This window comes from Cuculus canorus, chromosome W (assembly GCF_017976375.1).
Source record: "Cuculus canorus isolate bCucCan1 chromosome W, bCucCan1.pri, whole genome shotgun sequence".
NCBI lineage: Eukaryota > Metazoa > Chordata > Aves > Cuculiformes > Cuculidae > Cuculus > Cuculus canorus.
The window spans coordinates 7431475-7451538 of NC_071440.1; the positions used below are offsets into that span (position 1 = coordinate 7431475).

Below are 20064 nucleotides of genomic sequence, written 5' to 3' on the forward strand. Positions count from 1 at the left end.
AATACAATTAAAAGGAATCCATACCATAGCATATGCTACTCCATTTGAAAGAGGAGAAAATATTCTTTGATAGCAAGAAAAAAACCTACTCGCATGGAAGGCATGTAATAATGGAACTCCTTATAAAGGTCTGTGATTCAACATATAATACAGATCAATGTATGCTGCAGCATAATATTCCAGCATTAGCACTTGGACTCTTAAACCTTTAATGTGCATTATATGGCAAGGGACAGTGTAAAGTCTTGTTCAAAAGCAAGAAGCAGAACTCTGTTGAGCTGGAGTAAGCATGAGTTTGTAAGAAATGTAAAGGAGTGCAGCATATGTCTGATTGATAGACATTGAGATAGCTATGGTTGCCCACTTAGCAATTACTACTTTATATAATGTTACACATAGAAGAAAGCATATACTGTTTCAAAGATCATGAATTTCCTGAGTAAAGGACTGCAGTTCATGGTATCCCCTTCAACAGAACACAATTTCAAAGACAGATGCTCTTCCCACATCACTAAATTAAAAGAACACAATCTATGTACATTTACTGACTCAATGCAAGATGGAATGTGCTTCTTAAATACTACAATAATGAAATATTACTATTTCAACTCGTAACCATATTCTTCTTTCTGGCGAATGAGTTCTTCTTTTCATCCAGGAAACCATTTACCAGTCTTTTTTATGTAGCTACTGATTTATGTGGATAACTATCCTCAAAATACCTTATCTATCTTTAACTCTACTTATAGGAAATTTTGTTTTAGAATGTTGTATTTCCTTTTCTTATCATAGAATCTCCAAGGATAATCTATGTACTACTTACAGGCTCACACTGAATGTCAACTATCAGGGTTTTTTTTCTACATCAATTCGATTTAAAAGAAGAAATGCCTACCCTTGGAAAGGTTCCTAGAATGGTCTTGAGTCCAACATATGCTGTCTATACTAGAGTAACAACCAACTTTAGATTTTATTTGCTTCAAGAATTCAAGTTTTATCTGGAAATCAGAATAAAGATTTTTTTTGTTTATTAAGGATATGTTTTTCATGTTGTTAACTCTTTATTTGAAATGAAAATTATCCTCTCTTGTTTATGTTTCCTATAAACATAAAACATAAAAATAAGAGTAAAAATAAGCATCTATGATATATTGTTAACAAATATCTATAAATCAAATTTTGCTAACAAAGCAAAATGGAAAAGGCCTGGGCAATGTTGACTTCTTAAGGCTCAATAATCAACCATTGAGGAATGCCGATGACACACTGAGTTTTCTCACTAAACTTATGAGGGAAATTTTGGCCAGGCTGACCTCTGTGTATTTAGATCCATGAACCTTTGTATGTGTGTGTGCATATCTCTGTTTGTGTGATTTGATTTAACCATGTAGTAAATTTTCAAATCTTTAATTAAATTGTTGTTTTGGTTATAAAAGATTCCATACCATCACCTTGTTAAATATTAAATTGGTCTATGATTAAGTGCTGCTAAAAAATACAACAGTTTGATCTACCTTAAATTATCAATAAATTCTAAATTGCTGCTAAATCATAACTGTGTAAAATATTCCATCTGTGATAGCTGCCTCCTGTGACCACATAGGGATTGCAAAATGCTGGTTAAAAAACAGTATAGTAATTTATGTAGAGGTAGGGCCAAGATACAAGAATCACTTGATAATCTCCGTCCTTTGTTATGTGGAATGTAATTGTAACAGTCTGTAAAAATTTCTGAATCTCTTCAGAGAAATCTAAATAATTCAAGAAGCACCTTATTTTTTCCCAGGCTTGCTAATCATGGAAACATCTTATTGAGCAAAGAATTTATCATAAGTGCAGAAGATTCCTCATTTTGGGCCATTTGCTGTGTTAAAATCTTTAGTTTAAATCTAGTCTACTGTAGATGTGATAATATACATCTGAAATTTTTCTACATGCTTAGGAAGGGTGTGTCTCTCTACAGGTGTAAAAGGAATAATGAATTCCAATGACCAAATCCCCACCTGGAATAAGTTAATATAGCTTAACTGAACTCATTCAGTTTACACTAAATGAAAAAGCAGCCTGAGAAGTACACAGAAATACTGAATAACTTATATCTGTAATACTGTTCTATCCAGTTAGAGTGGAAATAAATGCAGTTACTGAAATAAAAACAGCAACAGGGGGAGAATCACCCACACTCATGTTCAAATACATGTCCTTTCTATAAATAGTTATAGACAATGGGTTTATTTTGCTAAAATGACGTATTTATTTTGCAGAAAAGAAGTATTCTTGTACTATTCTTGGTAAAATAATCAGAAAAAAAAGTAAAACAATGTCATTAACAAATGCATGCAATCAAATATCAGAGACTATACTGACAAAACATTCCCAATATTTGAATTTTGACCTGCAAAAGAAACTCGGTACTTGTACAGACTTGGAAGGAAAGCAAAAGAGCCTGTAAGACATGTGCAGAAGAATTGCTGTAGGATCACTGTTTTAAATTGCAGTTATTTACCAATCAAAGCATGTTTACTAACCAAAGCATATTCTCCCTTGTCTTACGTTTATCAAATGTTACTTCTACAGTGAAATAATATTTTTTTCTAAATACTATAAGATTTTATTATTATACTTACATGTTCATTCCAGGCATCCCTGGGCCACCTAAAGTATTCAGGGGGGGTCTCATTGCACCTCCATAGTTCTGCAATGATAATCAAGGGTCAGACTACCACAAAATGAAAAAACAAAACCAAAGAGGAGGGAGAAAGAAAGGACAGCTGTTTAATGATATCCCTACATAACTGCTGACTGGATAGGCCAATGTAATTCATTCTCTCAGGAGTTTCCATTGTTGACTTAAAAAGATAATATTGTTATTCCCAAAGAAAAATAGTTACATGTACAACTCAAGCAGTATGAACACACTACGAATACTTAAAATGTCAGTTGTTTCAGGAGGAATTATTTACAAATATAGAGATCAAGACAATGTCCAGTGGGGAGAAGGTTTTATAATGTACAAAACTTTTAAACGAAGGGAGCTCAATCAAAATAAGAAATATGGACTGTTCTGAGATTTCTACATTACAAAATTTAAATAGTTAGTTAGTGCAAAAATGATTGCCATTTATGTCATTGTAAACTGTGATACTTCTTTTGGATTAAACTTCTATTTAACTGCATTCATGTTGTATATTATTTTAAAGCACAAAATTCAATGTCAAAATAAAGATGGAGAAAAAAGCAAATTTAAGCAATTTTGTCATATGAGTTCAAAAGGGGATGTAAAGCAGCAGAAACTGCTAGCAATATCAACCAAGCATTTGACCAGGGGACCATCAACGAACGTACAACTCAACATTGGTTCCAAAAATTTTGTAACAGAAATGAGAGCCTTGAAAATGAGGAGGGCCGCGGATGTCCTTCTGCAATAGATGACAACCAATTAAGAGCCATTAAAGCAGACCAACACAAAACAGCTTATGAGGTTGCAGAAGAACTGAACATTGACCATTCAACAGTTGTTTGACATTTGCATCAAACTGGAGAATCAAAAAATTTGCTCAACAAACGAGTGCCGCACGAGTTGAACAAAAATTTTAAAAATTGCCGTTATGAAGTCTGCTCTGCACTTCTTTAGTGCAAAAAAAACAATCCATGTCTATACAACAATTGACAGCATTCTGCACAGGGCTGGACCAAGGTGAAGCACCAAGACACTTCCCCAAACTGAAGCTGCATCAAACGAAATTATGGTCACTGCTTGGTGGTCAGCACGTGGAATCATCCACTGCAACTTCTTGAATCCTTGAATCACAGCAGAGAAGTATTGACAGGAAATTGACAAATTGCACTAAGAGCTGCAACATTTACATCCAACATTGGTCAATTGAAAAGGACCAATTCTTATCCATGACAACGCCTCGCAAATGACTCTGCAAGAAGCTGCATGAACTGGGCTATGAAACTCTACCTCACCCAGTTTCCTCATCAGATCTTTCTCCCACCGATTACCACATCAAGCATCTCAACAACTTCCTGCAAGAGAAGGTTTACCACGACCAAGCAGCAGCTCAAAACACCTTTGAAGAATTCATCAGTTCCAGGACTCCATCATTCTATGCTACTGGAATAAATAGATTTGTTTCTTGTTGGCAAAAATTTGTAGATTCTAATGGTTCTTATTTCATTTAATATATTTTATTCTAAGCTGAGATATACTGCTTTTAAAGTTCATGGGTAAAAATGGCTATTATTTTTGCACCAACCTAATATATCCATGGACAATACCTGTGGTCCTAAAGGAACCATTCCTCTTGGAGAAGTCATTCTCTGCATTGGCCCACCCATGTTTGGATGCCCTGGAAAGAAAAATATGCAACTTGAATAGCTATGCAATATACAAGCACCTTCTAAAACAACTTTAGCAAACAATCCCTTAGTTTAACAAAGAGTTTACAAAGTTATAGTAAGCTTTGAAACATAAAGAGAAAGACACAAGTGAAAGACACACCCCTCCCTGTCTGCTTTTGCTCATCACAAGTTTGAGATCATAGTACCTTTCACATTCCACATAATTATTTCACACTTCACCTTGCTGCCATGTTGGGTCCATCCCACTAGGCAATAATGGCTGACTTCCTGGGACACCTCCAAGTGCCTGCAGATATAGAAACAGTATTAAAAGGAAATAGTGTACTATTATTTGTGTTAAACATATAATACAGGTATTATGTTTTTAATTCTCAGATGTTTCTTCCCAATCAAGAACAACATAGAAGAGGTAACTTTCTTAAATGCCTAAGACCTCAATTATGGATTTGCACAAATAAAATATTGGGTTTCCATGGAATTATGTATAAATAATCTCCAAAATATACTCTTGCCTAATTTTCTTTCTTTTTTCCCCAATTTTTCCTTCAATTTACCTTACCTCATTACTCATTCTGTACAAGGCACAGCATACTTTATGATATCTTTACCTTACCAATAATCTCCGTAACCGCAAAGTAAAAACACTTTACACATCTAACAAGGAATTAGAGGGAGTGATGCATTTTATGCATAAAGTAAAAAACTCTCAGTGCTAACTGCTTAATGTGGTTAGGAAAGTTTACAGAATATAACAACCATGGAAACATTCTGCTGTCATCTCAGAGGAGATGGCACTGATTGGCTAAAGTTAATGAAGCACTGCACAAGACAACTATATTGTCCCTCTATAGGCACAATAAATTTTGAGGTGTAGACACTAATTAAGCATAGGAAAGTGAGCTAAGAGTTGTGTGTCTTTTCACATATCATATCAAAATAACCATTTAATGGTCAGACAAAATGGGATAGAGAGAAACTGAGTTTTGTATGTCAGAGAAATTGGTAGCCAACAAGAGAACATTCCCTGTTCTCAATACTGCATCATGCCCCTGGAACACAAATGTGCATCAGTGATACATTCTTACCTGACTGGGTAGTCTTAAAGGTGGCCTTATACCTCCATGTGGAGAGTTTTTGTAGAGACGTGGCTTGAGGAGAAGGGACATGAGAAAATACAGCTGGTGAAATAATAGCAGCCTTGTACAAGGCCACAGTCTCCTTGAGCAAGAAGTTAGGCAATAACAGGAGATAAAAACAGGAGCTAGAAAAACCACAAACATCCTAGGAATGTAGCAATAGAGGCAGGGCTGACACTCTGTATCGGACCAATGATGAGCCTTACTTTTGCAATATGTATGAGCCTTATTACTGCTATTATAAAAGCATGCCTACCGTAGCAATAAATTGAGACTTGTTGATCATCATCGGATGTGCTTGTCTCCCGTCGACTCCGTCACCTCCAGGGTATCGAGGGGACATGAAAAGCTTTGGAAAAAAAGGTAGTGCTGAACAATTCAAGTTAGCTTGTAAATTCTGCATTGAGTCACCGCACATGTGGCTTGTGCCATGTTCAAACCTCAGGAATCCAGCTGACATACTTCCACAGAGCATCCAGTACATTTTTCTGCAATGTTTAGCTATAACTAAATAAATTTTAAGATTCTTAGTGTATCTATCTACTAAGACACATTATTTTAAAACATAAAATTTTCTGCAACTATTGTGAAGACACATATAAACAAGTTAATGCATCAACTATGAAGAATAAGACACCATTTATATCATATAGAATCACCAGGTTGGAAAAGACCTCTTGGATCATCGAGTCCAACCATTCCTATCTGCAACTAAGCCATGTCACTGAACACATCGTCTACCCATCCTTTAAATACCACAAGGGATGGTGACTCAACAACCTCCCTGGGCAGCTTGTTCCAGTGCCTGATGACCCCTCTGTGAAAATTTTTTTTCTGATATCCAGTCTGAACCTCTCCTGGCACAGCTTAGGACCATTCCCCCTTGTCCTGTCCCCTGTCACTTGGAAGAAGAGGCCAGCACCCTCCTCTCTACAACCTCAGGTAGCTGTAGAGAGCAAGAAGGTCTCCCCTCAGCCTCTTCTTCTCAAGGCCAAGTTCTCAAGCCCAGTTCCCTCAGCTGCTCCTCATAAGACTTGTTCTCCAGCCTCTTCACCAGCTTCGTTGCTCTTCTCTGGACACGCTCCAGAGCCTCCACATCCTTCTTGTAGTGAGGGGCCCAGAACTGATCAGAGTAACGGTTGGAAGGGACCTTAAAGATCATCTAGTTCCAACCCCCCTGACATGGACAGGGACATCCCAATAAATCAGGCTACCCAAGGCCCCATGAACCTGGCCTTGAACACCTCCAGGGATGGGGCATCCACAACCTCCCTGGGCAACCTGTTCCAGTGTCTCACCACTCTCATGGGGAAGAAATTCTTCCTAATGTCCAGTCTAAATCTGCCCCTCTCCAGTTTATACCCATTCCCCCTCGTCCTATCACCACAAGCCTTGATGAATAGCCCCTCTCCAGCTTTCCTGTAGGCCCCCTTCAGGTACTGGAGGTTGCTATAAGATCTCCTCTGAGCCTTCTCTTCTCCAGGCTGAACAGGCCCAACTCTCTCAGCCTGTCCTCATAGGGAAGGTGCTCCAGCCCTCCAATCATCTTTGTAGCCCTCCTCTGGACCCATTCCAACAGCTCCATATCCTTATGTTGAGGATTCCAGAACTGGACACAGTATTCCAGATGAGGTCTCACAAGAGAGGAATAGAGGGGCAGAATCACTTCCCTCAACCTGCTGGTCACGCTTCTTTTGATGCAGCCCAGAATATGGTTGGCCTTCTGGGCCGTGAGCACATATTGCCGGCTCATGTTGAGCTTCTCATCAACCAGCACCCCCAAGTCCTTCTCTGCAGGGCTGTTCTCAAGCACGTCATCCCCTATCGTGTACTGAAAATGGGGATTGCCCCGACCCAGGTGCAGGACCTTACACTTGGCCTTGTTGAACCTCATGAGGTTCTCAGAGGCCCACTTCTCTTAGTTCATTCCTAAGTTAGCTACATTTCTCCTTGGTAATAGAAGATAAGTAATTTCTCTTTTTTCTTGTTTTTCCACAAATAAAAAGGAATGTCATAAGAGAAAATACTTTTTAAAGATTATGAATTGTTTTGGCAGTAGAAATGATAAAACTATCTTAGATTCCGTAAGGATAAGATGACTATATAGGTCTGAAATTCTTGTCTAAAATAAACTTGCTTCCAGTTATAGTTCCTGTCAGGAAAATGTGTTCCAGTGTGGGCTCTTCTACGGGCTGCAGGGAATATCTGCTCCAGTGCTGTGGAGTATCTTCTCCCCCTCCTCCTCTGACACTGGTGCTCCCTCTGCTATTTCTCCCTCTTTCTTTTTCCCTCCTGTCTCTGTCCAGTGTTTTTTGCCCTTTCTTAAATATGTTTTCATAGAGGTGTCATCAACTCTGAATTGACCTGAAGTGGGGCTGTTGCAGAGCCGGCTGAAACTGGACACGTCTAGCACAGGGCAGCCCCTGACCTCTTCCCACAGAGGCCATCCTTGCAGCCCCCCTGCCAGCAAAACCTTGCTACCTGCACTCAATACAACCACATTCATTACACTGATGATCTGTGTTGTATATGGAGTTACAGTGTGAGGAAAGCACTTAGCCACTATGTTAATAAAATAATTCAGGACATTTTCTGTGCTAGTTTTAAGCATCAGAGTTAGTAATTTGTAAATGTTTTGATATGCCTGTGCACAGAGATCAACATGACCTAGTCTTCATCCTTATTTTTTCAGCCCTATCTGATACTGAAATAGTAGGAACGCAGTAGGAGTAAAACAAGAATGTAGCAATTATTTACCCTCATGTCTAGATATCAGAAGATGCATATAATATCTGCAGTCAAAGTTTTACACAGGGTTCTAATAGAACAGCAGCAGCAGCTGTTGCCATGTGCTGAGAAGAGTGAGAGACTTGTGAGGTCTCCGGGAGGTGTCTGAGGGTTCTGGGCCCCCGGCACCCTTGGGCTGTATGTGTGGAGGGGCCAGCTGGCAGGTGACACATCTGATGAGAGGGACAAAAGAGAGTTAGGCGGTGCTGGTGGTCCCTGTGACTAGTTCAAACCACTAGGGACAATCAGTGATCAGGACATAGCGTGGTAGTTCACTTGTGCAAACAGGGAGCACTGCCTGAGAGGAGTGATGCAGCAGTTTACGCAGAAGGGTGGCACACTCCACCAGTTGTCGGGCTGTTGCCTGCTCTGCTCGCCTTCAGGCTTAGGCTGCAGCACCGATGGTCTCTCCAGCTACATGGTGGCTGTGCATACCTACCCAGCAGCTTGAGGCCTGCAGGGAATTAGAAAGGCATTTTAAGCAGTACTTTGAGATCATTGGAAGCATGGTGGCAGAGATCAGGTGAGGGCTGTGCTCTGCAGCAGCTGGGAGCTGGAAAGGGAGAACTCTCCATGGCTACCTCTCTGTGGTTAACTCTTTGTGAGACAACTCTGCATGACCAGCTCTCTGTGGACACAAATCTACGTGGGGAGGGTTAGGATTTGGGGCTCCCCATGTAGAGTTGTCCCCACATAGAGTTGACTGTGTAGAGTTGTCCCATAGAGAATTGGTCATGGAGAGTTGTCCTAGACCCCTGGGAACCATCTACCCAGACAGACTAGCTTGGGATAAATGGAGGCAGCCACATAGACAGAGATTCTTATCAGGGAAGCTGTTGTGCAAGTGGAGGGCTGTAAAGTCTGTACCCCACAGTTCTGGGTGGTGAAGGATGGAAGCTCCACCCATGCAAGGTTTTCTCTGGTTGAGTCACTGAGACAGTGGGTGGAGGAGCTGCAGGAGGAAGTCAGCAGGTTATGCTGTATTAGGGAGGGGGAACAAGAAACAGAGTACTATTTGAGGCATTGCAAGAAGAAATATTAGGGTCCCGTGGCACTGACTTCCAAAGAAGAACATCTTCCAGACAAAGAACATCAACAGCAAACAGACAGCACCTTGGAGAAGGAGGTGCCATCGTCTTTGGTGACCCATGGGAAAAGGATACAATTTCACCCCATTTCCTCATATGTACCAACCAGCAACAGAGGCAAAATCTTAGCAGTTCATTAAGCCAATGAACAAGACTCACGGGGAGAAACTGCACCAGTTGCACACACTAAAAGCTGCAAAAAGAAGCAGTGAGTGCTATAGTGGGTGACTCTCTGTTGAGAGGCACTGAAGCACCCACTGAAGCAGCCTGATATACAGTCAAAGGAAGTTTGCTGCTTGCCAGGAGCCAAGATCAGAGATGTCACATAAAGACTGCCACAAGTGGTAAAAAGCACAGACTACTACTCCCTATTTCTTTTCCATGTGGACACCAATGACATGGTAAAGCACAGCCTGGGCAAGATCAAGTAGTACTTCAGAGCCCTGGCAGCTCAAGTGAAAGAGACAGGAGGCCCAAGCAATCTTCTCTGTCTTGCCAGTCAGAGATAGGGGTGCGGGCAGAAGTCGACACATCATGCAGATGATTAGTAACTGGTGTCATTGTCAGGGCTTTGGTTTCTACAGTCATAGGATGTCCTTCAATGAATACATATTACTGGGGAGAGATGGAATCCACCTGTCTAGAAAAGGAAGGAGAATCTTTGCTAGCAGATCAGCTTAGTGAATTACAAACTAATAAACTTGGGGACTGGTGTCCAAATAGAGAGGCAAAATCACTTCCCTCATCCTGCTGGCCACGCTTCTTTTGATGCAGCCCAGAATATGGTTGGCCTTCTGGGCTGCAAGTGCACACTGCTGGCTCATGTCGAGCTTCTCATCGACCAGCACCCCCAAGCCCTTTTCTGCAGGGCTGCTCTCAATCACATCATCCCCCATTGTGTACTGGAAACGTGGATTTCCCCAACCCAGGTGCAGGACCTTAACACATGGCCTTGTTGACCCTCATAAAGTTCTCAGAGGCCTACTTCTCCAGTCTGTCCAGGTCCCTCTGGATGATATCCCATCCTTCCACTGTGGCAACTATACCACTCAGCTTGGTGTCAACCTCAAACTTGCTGAGGGTGCACCCAATCTCGCTATTAATAAGACGGATGAAGATATTAAACAGCACCGGTCCCAGTATAGACCCCTGAGGGACATCACTTGTCACGGATCTCCATCTGGACTTTCAGCCATTGACCACTACTCTCTGAATACGACCATCCAACCAGTTTCTTATTCACCTTACCATCCATTCATCAAATCCATCTCTCTCCAATTTAGAGAGAGGGATGTTGAGGGGGATTCTATCAAAGGCTTTACAGAGGTCTAGATATGACGTCTAGATAGACTTCACATCCATCGGTTTTCCCATGTCCATTGCTGCAGTTACCCCTTCATAGAATGCCACTAATTGGTCATACAGGACTAGTCCCTGGTGAAGCCATGACAGCTGTCTCTAATCACCTCCCTGTCCTCCATGTGCTTCAGCATGTCTTCTAGGAGGATCTGTTCCATGATCTTCCCAGGCACTGAGGTGAGGCTGACAGGTCGGTAGTTCTCAGGGTCGTCTTTTCTACCCTTTTTAAAAATGGGCACAACGTTACCCTTCTTCCAGTCACCAGGGACTTCTCCTGACTGCCATGACTTTTCAAATATCATGGAAATTGGCTTGGCAACCACATCAGACAATTCCCTCAGGACTCTGGGATGCATCTCATCAGGACCCATGGACTTATATATGTTCAGGTTCCTCAGGTATTCACGAACCTGATTCACCTCTACTGTGGGAGGGGGTCTACCCCACTGATCACCATCTTGCTGTCCCATGACCCAGGAGAGGCAAGGAGAGCAGATGTCAGTGAAGACCGAGGCAAAAAGTTAAGTACCTCAGCCTTTTCCTCATCTGTTGATACATGATCCCCATTTCCGGACATCAGTGGGGGTATGTTCTCTTTCATCTTCCTATTCTGATTGATGTACCTGTAGAAGCCCTTCTTGTTGGTCTTTACTTCCCTTGCCCAGTTCAGCTCCAGCTGCGCCTTGGCCTTCCTGACCTCATCCCTACACAACCGGGCAGCGTCTCTATACATGTCCCAGGTTCCCTGTCCCTGCTTGCACTGTCTGTGCAGTTCCCTCTTCTTTTTTCAGTTTAACCAGCAGGTCTTGACTAAGCCATGCCAGTCTCTTCCCTTTCCTGCCTGATTTTCTATATATGGGGACTAAGCGCTCTTGTGCCTTGTGGAAAGCATCCTTAAATATTTTCCAGCTCTGCTCCACTCCCTTGTCCCCATGGACCATGTCCCAGAGGGTCCTACAGAGCAATTCCTTGAAGAGCTGGAAGTCTGCTTTCCTGAAATTTAGTGTCCTGACTATAGTCCTCACATGTCCCATATCCCTCTGGACCTTGAACTCCACCAGTGCATGATCACTGCAGCCCAGGCTGCCATCGATCCTAACATCACTGATGAGTTCGCTTGTATTGTTGACCATAAGGTCCAGTATTGCTTCTCCTCAGGTGGGAGTCTCTATCCGCTGGACTAAGAAATTATCTTCGATGCACTCCAGGAGTCTCCTGGATTGCCTACAGATTGCCATGCTACTTCTCCAGCATATGTCTGGGTGGTTGAAGTCCCCGAGTAGGATGAGAGCTTGCGATTGTGAAGCCTCCTGTAGCTGGAGGAAGAAGGCTTCATCAGTTGTCTCTCCTTGATCAGGTGGCCTGTATTATACACCAACCACAAGGTTCTCGTTGGTTCTTCCATCTTTAATTTTTACCCACAAGCTTTCAACTTGTTCATGGCTACTCTTCAATGACAGCTCTTCACATTCTATCCCTTTCCTGAGATACAGGGCAACGCCTTCACCCCTCCTTCCCGATCTGTCTCTCCTGAACAGCCTGTAGCCGTTCATAGCCACATTCCAGTCATGGGACTCGTCCCACCACATTTCCATGATGGCAACCAGATCATAGCTTTCAAGTAGCACAGTAGCTTCCAGCTTCTCCTGCTTGTTACCCAAGCTTCGTGCGTTAGTGTAAAGGCATTTCAGCTGGGCTGCTGGTTGCATCACCTTCCCAGTGGACCTTCTTTTACCTATAAGGTTTTGGAGAAGTCTCCTCCCTAACACCTGACCCCTGGCCCCCATCCTTCCACCTCTTGTTAAGGGCTAACTCAGTGTTAAACCCCTCCCCCTTTGTATCTAGTTTAAAGCCCTATCTACAAGCCCTGCAAGTTCCCAGGGAAAGATCCTCTGCCCCCTCTGAGAAAGGTGGCTCCCATCCAAAGCCTGTAACCCCAGTGCCCTATAGGCCATCCCGTTATCAAAAAAACCCAAAGTTATTGTTGTGAAACCAGCCGCGGAGCCATGTATTAATAGACTGGACCCATCTGAGCTGTTCCATGTCACTATCTGTTACTGGGAGGAGGGAAGAAAAAATCACCTGGGCCCCTGATTCCCTCAGTAGCAGTCCCAAGGCCTTAAAATCACTTTTAATCTCCCTTGGGCTTCTTACAGCTGCTTCATCGCCTCCCACATGGAGCAGCAGTAATGGGTATTAGTCATTTGTTCTCTCCAGACTGGGAAGTTTCTTGGTTGCATCCCTGACCCAGGCTCCTGGGAGGCAGCAGACTTCCCTGTGAGTGGGGTCTGCTCAACATATCGGACTCTCTGTGCCTTTCAAAAGAGAGTCTCCTACAACTATGACTCTCCTATCGGTCCTTGTGCCAGTCGTAGCAATGGAGCATTTATGTTGTTTCGGTCTCTGACCCTGCTTTGATATGGGTGCATCTTCCTCCATGTTTTCCTCTGGTCTGTCTTCCACATTGAGAGCCTCAAATCTGTTGTGGAGAGACACCTGAGGTGGTGTGGGCAAGGAGGGGGTTGGTTTTCTGCCCCCTCAGTGGACTCACTTCCACTCCCTACCTCCTTTTGAGCCTCGGCCCACAACCTTAGGGATCTTCCATCCTTTTCTGCCGGGCAGTTTTCCAGCCACTCATTCCCAAGCCTGTAGCGTTACATGGGATTGCTGTGACCGAAGTGTAAAACCTGGCACTTGGACTGGTTGAATCTCATAAAATTGGCCTTGACCCACTCAATCCCCTCATCCAGATCATTTTTAAAGATATTAAACAAGACTGGGCTCAACACTGAGCCCTGGGGAACACCACTTCTGAGCCTTCACCCACAACCTTAGTGGGGGAAGATGCCAGATCCTTTTTATCCTGGGCTTTTACCTGTGTTTGTGTCTTCTCTTTAGCTTTGGAGCTCAGGGTGTGATCCCATCGGTCTAGTTCCATCTCAGATTCCCCAATGCTCCTCAGCCTCTCCACTTCCTCTTTCAGCTCTGCTACCAGGCTGAGGAGGAAGCCCATCTGCTCATACCTTACGCAGCCCTCGCTGCCCTCTGTTTCCAGTGCAAGCTGGTGACACTCCATGCAGCCAGAGACCTGGACGGCTGTATGCTTTCCCAGGAGCTCAGTCTGAACTGATGCATCCCTCCTGGCAGGTGCTTAGGAAGCAGCCTTTTGCCGGGTGGACACCATGTCTGAGCTCTCTCTCACTGACCGAGCTTGGCTCTACGTGCACTGGAACTGCGCCCTGCCTTCGCGAACCGAACTGATCTCGTGAACTGATGCAAGTGCGCTCCTGGTCACATCGCTCCCAAAAGACCGTTTAAATCTCCCGCGGCCGCTTCCGGGACCGCCCCCCCCGTGTCAGCCGTCACGTATGAGCCTGGGCTTGCTGCAGTTTGGACCCGCCTGCCGGGCTCCCTCCGGGGTTCCTGGGCTTCCTCCACTCTGTCAACCACCTCTCCGTCTAGATCTAGTGACCAGCTGCAGCACTTACCGTGTCTGCCGCCGAACCGCGTCGATGTACCTAACCAGAAATCATCTCCTCTACTATAGCTAAGGAGTACAAACAGGTCACTAAAACTTTATGGTTGACATCATTGCTTCATGAATTAATTGCATATTTGGGCTCTGTCAACTGTACTAAGTTACAAACTAAAATGTCAGTTATCATCGTTATTAGCTAGTAAGGCAATAGTAGTAGTAATAACTAGCAACATAACTATGTTACTAATAATTAGCAATAATTTCCACAATTGGTAGAAAAAAAATTACTGAACCTTTTTCATGCAGAATTGGATGAAAGTTGTAATAATAATCTACATAAACATATGTTCCAAAAATATACTAGAAAGAAATTTAAAGTACAGAGGGTTTACAAACTGGACCTTAACTCTCTCTAGGGGAGTAACAATTTATGAAGAACACTCTGCACTCCAGTGTTCCTTCTCAGATCAGCAACTGCTAGGTCCTAGTGCAGACAACCATAGAGGGGATTTTAGCCAGACACTAATGAAAGCATAATTTAAGAGTCCAAAAGGAATAACCTCTGAGATTAAAAAACTGCAAAGGAATAGAACAGTTAATGCATTTGCAGCCTTGAGAATTCCCATACAGGTAAAAACACACAAAAGGGGCCAGGAATTCGACAATGCCTGGACCATTATCATAAATTTCGAAAATGTTGTCACTTTACAAATCAGTGCCGTTTCAAATACAATATTGGGAGTAAACCGTTAACATCAAAGAACCAAGGAAACCAGCAACCCAGCGTGTGGCAGAGACGCATGACAACAGTAAATGCTCCCGCTCAGATCTTCTCCACAACCTCCTCAATCACAATAAGGGATTAATGCGTCCACAAGGTATCGCTCCAAGCTTTTGGTCCTATCGGTAATGGTTTAAGTGCTTGGTTAGTGGGTCGTTCAAGTGTTACTTTGCAAAGTCTTTTTGTGTAACCTGGTGTTATTAATTCTGATTTTACTGGACAAATACAAGCTATGGTTTATATTCCTTTCCCACCCGTGTATATCACTCAAAGCAGTTGTGTTGCTCAGTTAATACTATTTCAAACATTGTATTAGAGAAAATAGGCCTTCAAGTCGCACCTGAAAAAATTCAAACCTGGAAATATCTTGAGTGGGAAATTTTGAATGCCACAATTGAACCTCAGCAAGTCAAATTGTGAGGAGAACCATTATACATTCTGAGCGCCTGAAAGGGTCAAAAGCAGAATGATGAAGCCAGAGGCCTTGAGAGCAGTGTTCTGTAGGGCCTGGAAGGGTCAATAACAGAACACTGTGCTGAGATCAAAAGCCGCTCCTCCTGGAAGGGAGTATGTGGACACAGAGGTTCTTGGCAATATAATGGGTTTCTCCCCATTCCAGGGCCCAAGTTAAATGTATACACTCCAGGAACACCTGCAGATCTAGTTAAGGATGTTATGTGAACTCTGGCCAGACACGTAGACCCTTGTTTGTAGAACTTATAGAGCCTGCTTTCTCACGACAAGAATAGTAATAAAGTATGTAAATAGTGCATGCAAGCACGATGTTATCTTAACTAAAAGCACTTGATCATTGTCCAAAGAGGAACCAGAAGAGTATAAAAACTCCGTTTGGAGAATAAAATATCGCTACTTGCCACCAGAGCAGTAGTCCGTCTGTCTCTTTAAGGCGTCCCTGTGAGCTGGTCTGCGTCAAAATTGCAAATAGTAGTTAAAACGATTTACAAAAGCTCCTAGGAACAATCAGTCGAGTTAAACCTTATTTGGGTATTACTAATGCAGAACTAAGTCCATTATTTGATCTTCTTAAGGGGGACATGGCTTTAACAGCACCTCCTACTCTTAAGAGTGAGGCACAACAAACTTTGGGCAAAATTGAAAAAGCCATTACTCGGAGAAAAGCCCATAGATGACTTGATGGTCATCGAATATGTTTGTTTGGTTTTATTACTCTGTGTCAGGTACTCGATCTAATATCACAATTAGTATCTTTCAAAAGTAAAGCTCCCCAAGCTTAAAACAAAGAAAGGGGGAGTGAAGGCTTTGGATCTACAGGACAAGAAAAACAGGTAATGTGGGCATTAGAAATTCAAAAATCAAAACCACAATCAAAGGTGACATTTATGTCAGAAAATCAAACAATTCAAATAACTATGTTGGTGGATACTGGTGCAGATGTCACCATCAAGGCAGAAAAAGACTGTCCTGAAGGATGGCCGTTGGTCAGTCCTCAAGGAACATTGTTAGGTGTCGGAGGAGATACGACAATGAAACAAAGTAAACAGATGTTGACATTTCAAACAGAGGAAGGATCCAAAGGTTTTGTAAGACCATATGTGGCTCCTATACCTATGAGTCTTTTGGGCAGAGATGTATTCGGACAGATGGGGTGTGTTTTGTCATCAAAAAATTTTTTAATAATGGCCACTGAAGGACAGCTGATATTCAAGCTGAAATGGAAAACTGAGAAGCCAGTTTGGGTAGACCAGTGGCCATTGACCACGGAAAACTTTGCCATCTTACAGCAGCTGGTACAAGAACAACTGCAGGCTGGACACATCAAACCCCCTACCAGCCCCTGGAACACACCAATGTTTGTCATTCCTAAAAAATCAGGAAAATGGAGACCGTTACATGATTTGCGATGGATTAATGAAATTATGGAAAACATGGGGCCTTTACAACCAGGATTACCATCACCTACAATGATTTATAGAGACTGGGACATTTTAGTTACTGACTTAAAGGATTGGTTTTTTACCACACCTATTGACCCCAACGATAGTGAAAAATTTGCCTTTTCGGTTCCAACAACAAACAGACAGGGTCCAGTGCAGAGATATCAATGGGTGGTGTTACCACAAGGGATGAAAAATGCACCAACAATGTGTCCACTTTATGTTGACCAAGCCTTACAAGATTTTCAGAAAAAATATCCACAGCTATTAGTGTGTCATTATACGGATGATATACTAGTGGCTGGGAAAGATAATTTGGAAATGTATAAACAGGAATTATGCAATATGTTGCAAAAACATCAATTGCAAATCACACCAGAAAAGGTGCAGTGTTGCACCATGGATGTATTTGGGATGGAAAATTTTGGATAAACCATCAAACCACAAAGGGTATCATTTAGAATTAACATCCAAACACTTAACGATGTGCAGATCTTGCTGGGTAATATCAATTGGATCAGGAATTTGTTAGGGGTTGATAATCAAATGTTGTTAACTTTGTTTGAGTTGTTAAAAGGAGATACGGATATATTAGCACCAAGGAAATTAACAAAGGAAGCAGAAAAAAACGTTGGAAAAAATAGAAAATGCAGTAAGCAATAGACAAGTACATCGTGTAGTGTATGGGTGGCTTATCGATTTTCTGATCATCAATAACGCTTATCAGCCTGTTGGGTTAACAATGCAATGGGTTGAAACCGATTTGGACAAATTAAAAATTATAGAATGGCAGTTTTTATCTAATCAGCCATCAAAACTCTTGCAAAAACAAAAATGGGGAACAGGGAGAAACACCAGCAAATAGGTTAGTTAAGGTATAATATGCTATGAATTTTTTACGATTGCCAGGAGATACTTTAATCCCTCCAATAGTGAAACATATGCAAACAATGTCAACAGGAATGATTGATTGAACATGAAAATCAAGTGAAATCATGGTAAGAACTTGGGAAGGAAATTGGGAAGGTCCGTTTCCATTGTTAACCTGGGGACGAGGATATGCTTGTGTCATTACAGACAGCGGTCCAAGATGGGTTCCAGCGAAATGGGTCAAACTAGCAGTGGAAAGAGATTTTTTGCAAGTGTCACGGTCCACTCGTAAGTGGACGCGTGCTGGTTCTTTTTAGCTATGATCTTGGAGTGCAAAAAGAAAGCAAAGCAATAATTCAACAAGTCCAGGGAGTTAAATTCCAATCCAAACAGGAACTTTATTAATTGTGCCCATGAAGCGGCTTGCGATAAAAGAGAGAGAGAGAGTAAGGGAAAGGATGGGGAGGAAATAAAAAAAAAAGAAGGGGAGGAAAAAGGGGTTATAGCTACCACCACGGGTCCGCAGACATCCGGCGTCTCAGGTGTCCCAGTCCAGAAGGGGTTCCTCTGCTTCTGTCTTTGATCGATGTGATCTCACGGTGGGGAAGATCTTCGAAGATCAGCTGCTCCAGAGCTGACTTTTATGTTAGTCCATGCACCTGATTCCTCCTGATGACCCGCCTTTGTCCCACCTCAGTCCTGTGGAGATATGCCAAACTCCACCTGGCAGGCCACACGTGCCAGGAGAGGAATGTCTGAGGCGTGGTCAGTGTTGGAGGCAGGTATTCTCCCCTTGCGCATGCGCTTCTCCTGGCGGCGGTGGTCGTTTTTGGGGTCCCCGATGAAGGCTAGTAGTCATCTTCACCTGGCACTTTAAATGCACTCGTCCTTGCGCATGTTGTGTTGGGGTATGGGTCTGTGGTAAGTTCCAGCGTTAATTTTCTTGCTTCGCTTCGTGGATCTTTCACAATAGTAGTTAATAAGGAGTCTTTGGGTCTGTAGCTTGCCTTGCTTCATGGATCTTTTACAATAGTAAGTTTTAGGGACAGGTACAAAGCATTTGTCCTGTACTAATCTTAATAGGTACAAGGCATACCAGCTTCGGCTATTACTGCAAGGCCTGTGCCTGTGGTTTAGCACCTGATGAGAAATGTTGAGACAAAAATTGAACCTTTGATCGACCCTCACAGCAAGGTGCATCTTTGGAGCAACAATCATTGGAAAAGTAGTTGCAGGATGGGTGGTCCCACAACCAAAACAGAATGTATGGGTAACTTTAGCAAATATAACACGTCAAGAAACCTTATGCCCTTCTACCACTATCCCTGAAAATCCCTTTTCTACCTGTTTGGTTGGGTTGCCTCTAGACTCTGGGCCAAAACCAAATTTTCTACTTCAGGCAGACATTTTAAATAACCCAAGATCTTGTGTTGATAACTGGGATGGTGTACATGCTCATCTGCCCCAGGTAACACAGGAGCTCCAAGAGTTGGAGTTATTAGGGTCAGTAATAATGGATGCTTGTGTAATGTATAATTGTACCTATAACATCACTTGAAAAGGTCAGAATGTAAATGCTACTTTACCTGTATATAGAAACACTGCAGCCTGGTGTAATTATACCTCTCCTAAAGTATCACATTCCTTTTCTATTCCAGTTGCTTTGCCTGCAGGAATTTTTTTTAATTTGTGGAGACAGAGCGTGAGGAGGAATTCTGTTGAAATTTAATGGTGGGCCATGTAGCCTTGGATGGCTTACACTACTAACACCCAATCTCGCTATGATTTATAACAAGAAACGAAGTAAACAAAATAAATGATCTATCCATCAATTTGATGCTGACTGTGAGAGTACAGTCACTTTTTTTGGAACCTGGAAAAATTGTAGCTGCCTCAGCATTGGCTCCTGGGGTAGCGGCTGCAGCAACCTTGATGAAGCTGACAAATTTGGGATGTTGGTTGAGTAAGCAGACTAATGCTACTTCGATTGCTTTGAGTGGCTTGTTAGCTGATGTTGATAGTGTTAGGCATGTTACATTACAAAACAGAGCTGCAATAGATTTTTTAGTATTAGTGCAAGGACATGGGTATGAAGGTTTTGAGGGAATGTGTTGTATGAATTTATCAGATCATTCAGTGTCAATTCATAAACAATTACAACAACTGAGAGATCTGACAAAACAACTGCAATATGATAATAAAGGTGATTGGTTACCGATTTGTTGTCAGGATGGGGACTGACAGGTTGAATACAGGAATTGTTGATGCATAATTGTTGATT

The 20064-nt window shown here is 42.4% G+C and overlaps 1 pseudogene; it reads right to left on the reverse strand.

The window, feature by feature from the left end:
* Positions 1-2623: 2623 nt before the first annotated feature.
* Positions 2624-20064, reverse strand: part of LOC128850206 (single-stranded DNA-binding protein 2-like) — a 124301-nt pseudogene continuing 106860 nt past the window's right edge.